Raw genomic sequence first — 8253 nt, forward strand, 5'->3', positions numbered from 1 at the left:
GTAATCACTTCAAGTACAACGTGACTGTATCTGCAAAATATATCTTGTATAAAACACTTTTCTTAATACAATCAAAGTTTCCAACATATTGTATAAACATAAAACCAATTTAAGTTTGAACACATATAATGAAATCATGAAAATACATGAAAAAAACTGTACCTGCATAAATAGAAAACATGCAGTTAATTATTCGTTGTACAATCTTGCCTGCTCCTGTTAAACATTCACACACAGAAGAGAAATCAGCAGTCACGCTTCACAGGCCAACTTTTACGCAGACAACGTCACACTGCATTCCCTCGATTAAAACTACACTTTTGCAGGTAAAACAACTTATTCACGTAACTCATTTATCTATCGCAATAATACATAGGTCAAGTGTATAGTAATTATTTCTCTTTTTACACATTTTTGAACAGGATTGAACAAAATGCATATCTCGCTCTGCTCAGACCTCCCGTGGACTGAAGCAAGAGCGTGCAACGCACCAATGACGTCACAGCGGCGACGTGCACAGAACTCATCAAGAAATAAAATACTTTTTCTCCTCTTCTTTTCTCATAAATAGATATACATATTAATTACTAACAGAGAAACATACAGATTTTGAGTGAATTAATAATAAAACACAACCTATAATCAACACCTGGTACACCTACATCTGTTGTCTGAAACTCTGACTTCTGAGCAGTGCAAAACCTGCAAACATAACCACTTGAAAAACTTTCTACAAGACCAGCTATACTATGGGCTACAAGATTATCAGCCACAACACACTGCACCACTCCCTTTACAGATTTTCCAAGCCTGTCAACAAATACCCCATGTTTCTCCAAAGTGATAAGATCATTGACCAAAGGCTCTAACACTCTTTCATAACCATAATTCTTTATATCATTACTATTGATCAGTGCAGCTAAATGGATAGATGACAATGAAGAATGATGACCTGATGGCAAGTCACCTAAAATCAAATACAAGGCACAGATTTAATGTTTTTTACATGATGTACCAAGAGGATTGCAAATTTCTAATTCATCATAAAAGTAATGGTATTGCACACCTCTATGAAAAAAGGGCATTTCTTTTAAAATGCTGCCCATCCCAGAAAAATCTGTAGACGTGTTTATCACTTTCAGCTAGCTGATGCTGCACTGTCATGTTTACAGTTCCACTTAACATGCCTTCACAATTTAAAATGTTTTTTTCTAGTATAGCGTTATACTGAAAAGTGTTTCCACATCTTATATTAATTATACATTCTACAGGCTCAACTACATGGAAATTGTTCTTGTAATATTTTTTGTGTTTCGATGAACTTGACAATGGGCCATCTTTTCCAGTATCATCACTTGATGATACATCATCAAGTGATGTATCATCTTCACAATTATGATCCCCTAAAATCTGAATAACAGTCCTATCAGTGATTGAAACAGATGCAGCTCCAATTAGATAATGGAACTCTTCCAGAAGTTAACAGCTGCACTTGGGACCAAATAACTATTTTCCAATTTTTAGAGAACCATAGCCAATTTCAGTCCAATATCTTTTATCACATCTCTGGATTCTTGTTCAGCAAGATCTTCATAAAGTAAATCTTCAACCACATCAGAGCTGAGATCTAATAATAATAATAATACATTTTATTTTTGGGCGCCTTTCAAAAACCCAATGTCACCTTACAGAGCATAAACAATAAAAACAAGTAAAAATACATAAAATAATTAAATCACATGAATAAAATAAGGCAGCGACTAAGATGAGAGATGTGTACTAAAGTGAGTAAGCCTGTCTGAAAAGATGGGTTTTGAGTTTACTCTTAAATAAGGGAAGTGAGTCTAAATTCCTAATAGTAGGTGGAAGTAAGTTCCAGAGAAGGGGTGCAGAGCAAGTAAAAGCTCGGTTTCCCATAGTGACAAGGCTAGGATGACCAGATAATCCATGTCAGGGAGGACACATTGAGCTAGGACAGGATTTCTAAAATATTGCATTTCAATTAAAAGGACCTGGGGCCGGTTGCACAAAACACCTTAAGTTAAGATTTTCCTTAAAGTCCGAGTTAAGGTCTCCTTAAAATAAAGTCGGTTGTACAAAACGCCCTTAAGTCTCCCCCTTAAGGTTTCCTTAATTTTTTCTCTTAAGTATTTAAGTTTTTCTCCTTATCTTGGTCTTATATTTAAGGAATCCCTTAACGGTTGCACAAAACACCTTAGCAACCAAACTAAGGGAAAAAAATTAAGGTACCTCTAACCTTACCTTAACTGCGAGATGGCGGAGTTTATGCTAATAGATAACGAAAATGAACGCATCCCAAAAAGAGTGTTCCGTGACCGAGAGAATCCCTTAGATACGCTCAACGATGAGCAATTGATTTTGCTGTATAAATTTGACCGGCAGTCAATTTATGATTTGTCCGACCGTCTACAGTTGGATCACTCCACAAACCGAAGCTGTGCTCTCCCGGCTGCGTTGCAATTAATGATCGCTTTGCGGTTTTATGCTACGGGCTCCTTCCAGGCTGTAATAGGCGATGTATTTCATGTTCACAAATCAACGGTGTGCCGCGTCATTCACCGAATTTCAAACGCCATTGCCGGTCTTTTGAATACCGTGGTGAAGTTCCCCTCAAAACCTGAAGAGGATGAAATAGCAACAAACTTTTTTAATGTAGCCGGCTTCCCAAGAGTGTGCGGGGTGATAGATGGGACCCACATCAGGATTCAAGCTCCGGTACAACACGAAGATCAGTTTATTAACAGAAAAAATCAATATTCAATCAATGTACAGTTAGTCTGCAATCATGAAAATAAAATAACTAACGTTGTAGCACAATGGCCTGGCAGTACCCATGACGCTCGAATATTGGATGAGAGCATCCTTGCAAGGGAATTTGAGGAAGGGAGGCACAAAGGCATCCTCCTTGGGGACAGTGGTTATCCGTGTCGTTCATGGCTAATGACACCATTCAGAAATCCTGCCAACAGTTCTCAGGCAAGTATAGTCTAAGTATCCAAATTGTAAAATAGACCTACCTTGTTCAGCTGCATGTTTTACCTTAATTTACAATTTATTCAATGTGATTGATAATAATCGATAGTACCATGTGGTCCCCTCCCTCTTTCTAACAGGAGAGCTACAATTTTAGCTTGTGTAAAACACGGGCAATTATTGAGCGGGTCAACGGGCAGCTAAAACGACGCTTCCACTGCCTACATGGCGAGCTTCGTGTGGATCCAGGCAGAGCATGCAGGATTATTCTAGCATGTGTAGTTCTGTTCAATTTATCTAAGGGCAGTGAAGTAGAGGAGGATGAGCAGCAGGAGAACACTGAAGATGTGGAGGAGGATCGGGAGGAAGGAGTTGAAAACAGTGGATACACCATGCGAGAGACGATAGTACAGAATTTCTTTAGCTAAAAAGAATAGCTAGGCTATAAATAAAGAATGATTTGACAAATTATCGTAATTAAATTATTTTATTTCTCATTGAAAGAGTATGAATAATTGTAAATAGTTATGTTATAGATGTATAAATATGATTTAGAAATAAGTACAGGTATTATATAAATTTTAATGACTTTTATTAAGTGTACACGTCGCTATAGCTATCTATTCTTCTAGGGACGTTACAGTAAATGTAATTGATTCTTCTGTTAGCTTGCTTATTTTGTGTTGCAATAAAATATTGTTCATTTGCAAATAGTTTTTTTCTACGAGCAAGTTTTCAATTTCAAGCTCTAATTTCTTTTTTTGGAGAAGCAAAACCTCCTTTTGGAGTGCCAGTACAGCTACACCGTCTTCTTTCCCGCTGTTTCTGTAATACAAAAAAGAGCAAAGTATTAATACAACTAGCGATGTGCAAAAATATTACACAGGAGTCATAATGTCACGCCCAGCTCCGTACGATCATCGTGTGTGCCACGCCCACCTCGTTATCCCGTGTTTCTACCTGATTGTTCTCACCTGTCTCTTGTTAATACCAGCTAGTCTTCTGTATTTAGTCCTCGTCAGAGTCAGTCTTCCCCAGACTTGTCATTGATGTTTGCTGTCGTTCTACCCCGTGTTGTTGCCTGTTTCCCTATTAAATCCCCGTTTTACCCGACTTCCTGGCTCTACTCCCTTGCTTGCCCGTTCGCCTACCGACGATCGTGACACATAACTTGCAATTTTTTTTTATTAAGTATAAACTTTAACTGCACTGCGATAAGAAATATAATTGAATACTGTGTGAGACTGAAAATGCTTATTATACAGTATGATTGGATCGAAATTTAGTGCTGTATTTTTTCTGTGTAATTGATCCGGGAAAAGGTAGCACGGCTTACCAAAAACTTACCTTGACACCCCCGGTGTCTTTGGAGGGTTAGCTGGGCTGCGAGGCATGACGATCGATGTACTTGCAGCCGCAACGTCATATTCTTCCGTCATTAACTCATCTGGCTCACTGAACAAGGTTTTACTAGTTAAATATATAGTCATGACATTAACCCTAATGTCATTAATTAGGCTTAACCTGAAGAATGTTACCCTTCCAAATGACCACAGCTCTCCCCTCCGCCAGTTATTCCAACCACTGTAGGTGAGTCACGACCAATTATGTCCGCTACCATCGCTGCCTCATTTGAAAGAGGTTTTGGAGGTGGACCTCCACCTTCAAAATGACATTTTGTATAGAATAAATTCTGGTAATGATTTTTTTTTTCTAGCACAATAGGTTGCAGTCTAAACGCGAGTGTCAAAGAACGTTAAGCCTGTTTCACGTTCAGCCTAGCTTGCTAACTAACCATAGCATATAACGTTATAGAACCATTACAGTCTACTTTATATCTATACCTTAAATACTTTAATGTGTAATAACTTGTTGAAAGAAGATGAGCAACTTATGTACAGCAATAAAGACTAACATTAACAGTTCCCTCAAGTCATGTTAGTCATTTAACCTATCCGAAGTTGTAAGTTAACGTCAACTAGTAAGATCGAGTTCTTACCAGTTTTGTTACATTCTCTCCTGTATTTAGTGATCTCTTTTTTGGCCAGAACAGATAAGTTGTCGTATTTTTTTTGCACCTCTTGTATGGACCTTTTCACCAGACTTCTTGAATTAATTTTCATTACAATTTCCTCCCACATTCTTTGTTTTCTGTTTGCTGTTATTTGCGGATCAAATTTACTTTTTAGTATGTTCTTTCTTTTATTGAATTCTTCCAAAAGTATTATCTTTTCCTCCTCTGACCAATTTGGCTTTCTTGTCTTCTTTTCTTCCATTTTTTTTCTTACTTTGTGAGTAACTTTACTTTGTGAGGCGATAACAGGTATCACAAGTAAGCGCGAGTGCAAAGATATGAACGGTCTCCATGGAAACGGGACAATTTTACTGCTGTAAAACGTCTTTCAATGTTGTAAATCCCTTAATGTTTTTCCTTAACTAAGGAAACCTTTTAAGGGGTTCTGTGCAACACCCTTAAATAAATCCCTTAGCTAAGGAGAAATTAAACCTTAAGTGTTATACTTAAGGGGAAAACTTAAGGTGTTTTGTGCAACCGGCCCCTGGATCTCAGGTAAGCACCAAGTTCTTGCTGTGTGCTGATTGGCCAGTCTCCTATAATCATGCATATGCCACTAATGTTAATGAGTGACAGCTGGATGAGTTTTTCAATCAAACCAGTCAGAGCACAAGAAGAAGTGAGCTATTTAGCCAAGCACAGGTGCCTTTCAGTTTTAAAGTAGCTTGTAAAACCTGGAGTAGCTTGAAGTGTCCTCCCTGACATGGATTATCTGGTCAGCCTAGACAAGGCGGGCAGAGGGAATACTGAGATAAGGGACAGATGAGGATCTGAGAGAGCAGGACGGAATGGCGATGTGAATCAGATCACACAGGTAGGGAGGGGCCAGGTTATGGATGCATTTGAATGTAAGAAGCAGAATTTTGTATTTTATTCTGGCATCTATGGGCAGCCAATGAAGCTGCTGAAGAACTGGGGTGATGTGTTCTCTGGAAGGAGTGCGGGTTATGACTCGGGCGGCACAGTTCTGGAGGAGCTGAAGTTTACGGAGGGACTTTTTAGGAAGGCCAAATAGAAGAGAATTGCAATAGTCGATTCTGGAGGTGATGAGACTATGAATAGAAATGGCAGCAGCATGGTGGGTGAGGACAGGATGGAGTCGATTAATGTTATGTAAATGAAAATATGCAGACCGGGTGATATGGTTAATGTGTGAGTGAAATGAGAGAGTGTTGTCGAGGATGACGCCCAGACTCCTAACCTGGGTGGAGGGGTAAATGGCGGAGTTATCAATATTGACAGTGAAATTAGGGGACTTGGTTAATGTTGAAGGTGTACCGACGAGTAGAACTTCAGTTTTATTAATATTGAGTTTGAGAAAGTTGGATGAGAGCCATGATCTAATTTCCATAAGACAATCTGAGAGGGATGTGGGTGGAAGTGAGCAGCTGGGTTTAGAAGAAATGTAGAGCTGGGTGTCATCAGCATAACAATGAAAGTTAACATTGTATTTACGAAATATATAGCCGAGAGGAAGCATGTAAATAATGAACAGTAGGGGCCCCAATACTGAACCCTGGGGCACACCAGCTGAGACGGAAAATGAATGTGAGGAATGGGATTTGAGGTGGATAAATTGGGAGCGACCTGACAGATAAGAGGTGAACCAAACGAGGGGAATTTGACTAATACCAATTGATGCTAATCGATTCAAAAGAGTGTGATGAGAAATGGTGTCAAAGGCTGCACTCAGATCCAGGAGGATAAGGATAGTTAGCAGGCCAGAATCAGCTGCCATCAGGAGGTCGTTGGTAATTTTAATTAAGGCTATTTCAGTACTATGGTGTTGGCGAAAGCCAGACTGGAAATGTTCGTAAAGATTATGATTAGTGAGATAAGTGTGCAGCTGTTGTATCGGGCGAGCGAGTGAGCCGGGAAGGACCCGCAGGCAGCCATCGAGCCACGGCCAGGGGGCGCACGGGCGAGCCAGGGGGCAGGGCGGGCGGGACCCGGGCCCGACGAGTATGCCCTCTTCCTTTCCGGGACACGGCCTCAGGCAGAGCTTTCACTTGGGCAAAGTTACGCGGGGCTTTGTTTGGGCAAAGTTATGCGGGGCACTTGTCGGCCTTGTTTGAGCAAAGTTATGTACAGTACTTGTCGGCTTTGTTTGGGCAACATTATGTACGGTATTTCTCGGCTTTGTTTGGGGAAAGTTATGCGGGGCACTTGTCGGGCTTTGTTTGGGCACAGTTATGCAGGGTTAGGGTTAGAAACAAAATGTTTCTTATGACCCATAAGTGGTAATGCATTTAGAAAGAAAGACGCTATCCCAAAACACTGCTAGTTACACTGCGGCCATTTTGGATAGGTTTTGGATAGGTTTGGCACAAGTCGTGTGAATAAAATATAGATTTTCCTACAAATGTGTGGTGATGATGTGTGACAAATTGTTACTTATGACCTATAAGTGGTAATGCATTTAGAAAGAAAGTTGCTACCCCAAAAAACACTGCTAGTTACACTATTGCCATTTTGGATAGGTTTCAGATTAGTTTAGGTTAGGTTTTGGATAGGAAAGGCTCCCAGTTGCACCATTTGCTCTTTCCTCCGTAAAACCTGTTGGGCTGCATCAAATTATATGAAATTGGGCACACATGTAGAAAACAAGTTTGAGAACCAGATTTTTAAAATTGGACCTATTCCATCATGTAGTTTTTGAAATATTTACAAAAATCCAAGACACAAAGACAGATTTTGTATTTTTCCAGCTGTTTTTGTTATATTCGCTTGTCCATAAATTATACACAGGTTATTCATTTCGTTATTGAACTTCCTACAATCAATTGTAAAGGGGTCAACTTTGATTTTAGGTATCAGGCATGTGTCTGTGACTTTTATATCTGAAGTTATAAGGTAATTATTCCAAAGAGGGAAGAAATGCCCCCCATGCAAGGGGCCCCTGGTGCACTCCATAGGGTTAAACTCCTCCACTTGAGGCAGTACGTCTTCCCCAACCCGAAGAGGGCAAACCACCCGTTTCCGGCTGAGAACCATGGTCTCGGACTTGGAGGTGCTAATCCTCATCCCTGCCGCTTCGCACTCGGCTGCGAACTGCCCCAGTGCCTGCTGGAGATCCCCAGCAGATGAAGCCAACAGGACGACATCGTCTGCAAAAAGCAGCGAGGCAATCCTGAGGTCACCAAACTGGACACCCTCGACGCCTTGGCTGCGCCTAGAAATCCTGT

General features: G+C 40.2%; 1 long non-coding RNA gene across 1 annotated transcript; it reads right to left on the reverse strand.

The window, feature by feature from the left end:
• Positions 1-3462: 3462 nt before the first annotated feature.
• LOC140592500 (uncharacterized) lies at positions 3463-5558 on the reverse strand. Its single transcript, XR_011992805.1, has 3 exons — positions 4533-5558; positions 4342-4449; positions 3463-3819 (listed from the first exon to the last, which is right to left on the reverse strand). It is a non-coding gene; the product is annotated as an uncharacterized lncRNA (long non-coding RNA).
• Between the last annotated feature and the right edge of the window lie 2695 nt (positions 5559-8253).

The sequence above is a fragment of the Paramormyrops kingsleyae genome, chromosome 9 (assembly GCF_048594095.1).
Source record: "Paramormyrops kingsleyae isolate MSU_618 chromosome 9, PKINGS_0.4, whole genome shotgun sequence".
Taxonomy (NCBI): Eukaryota; Metazoa; Chordata; class Actinopteri; order Osteoglossiformes; family Mormyridae; genus Paramormyrops; species Paramormyrops kingsleyae.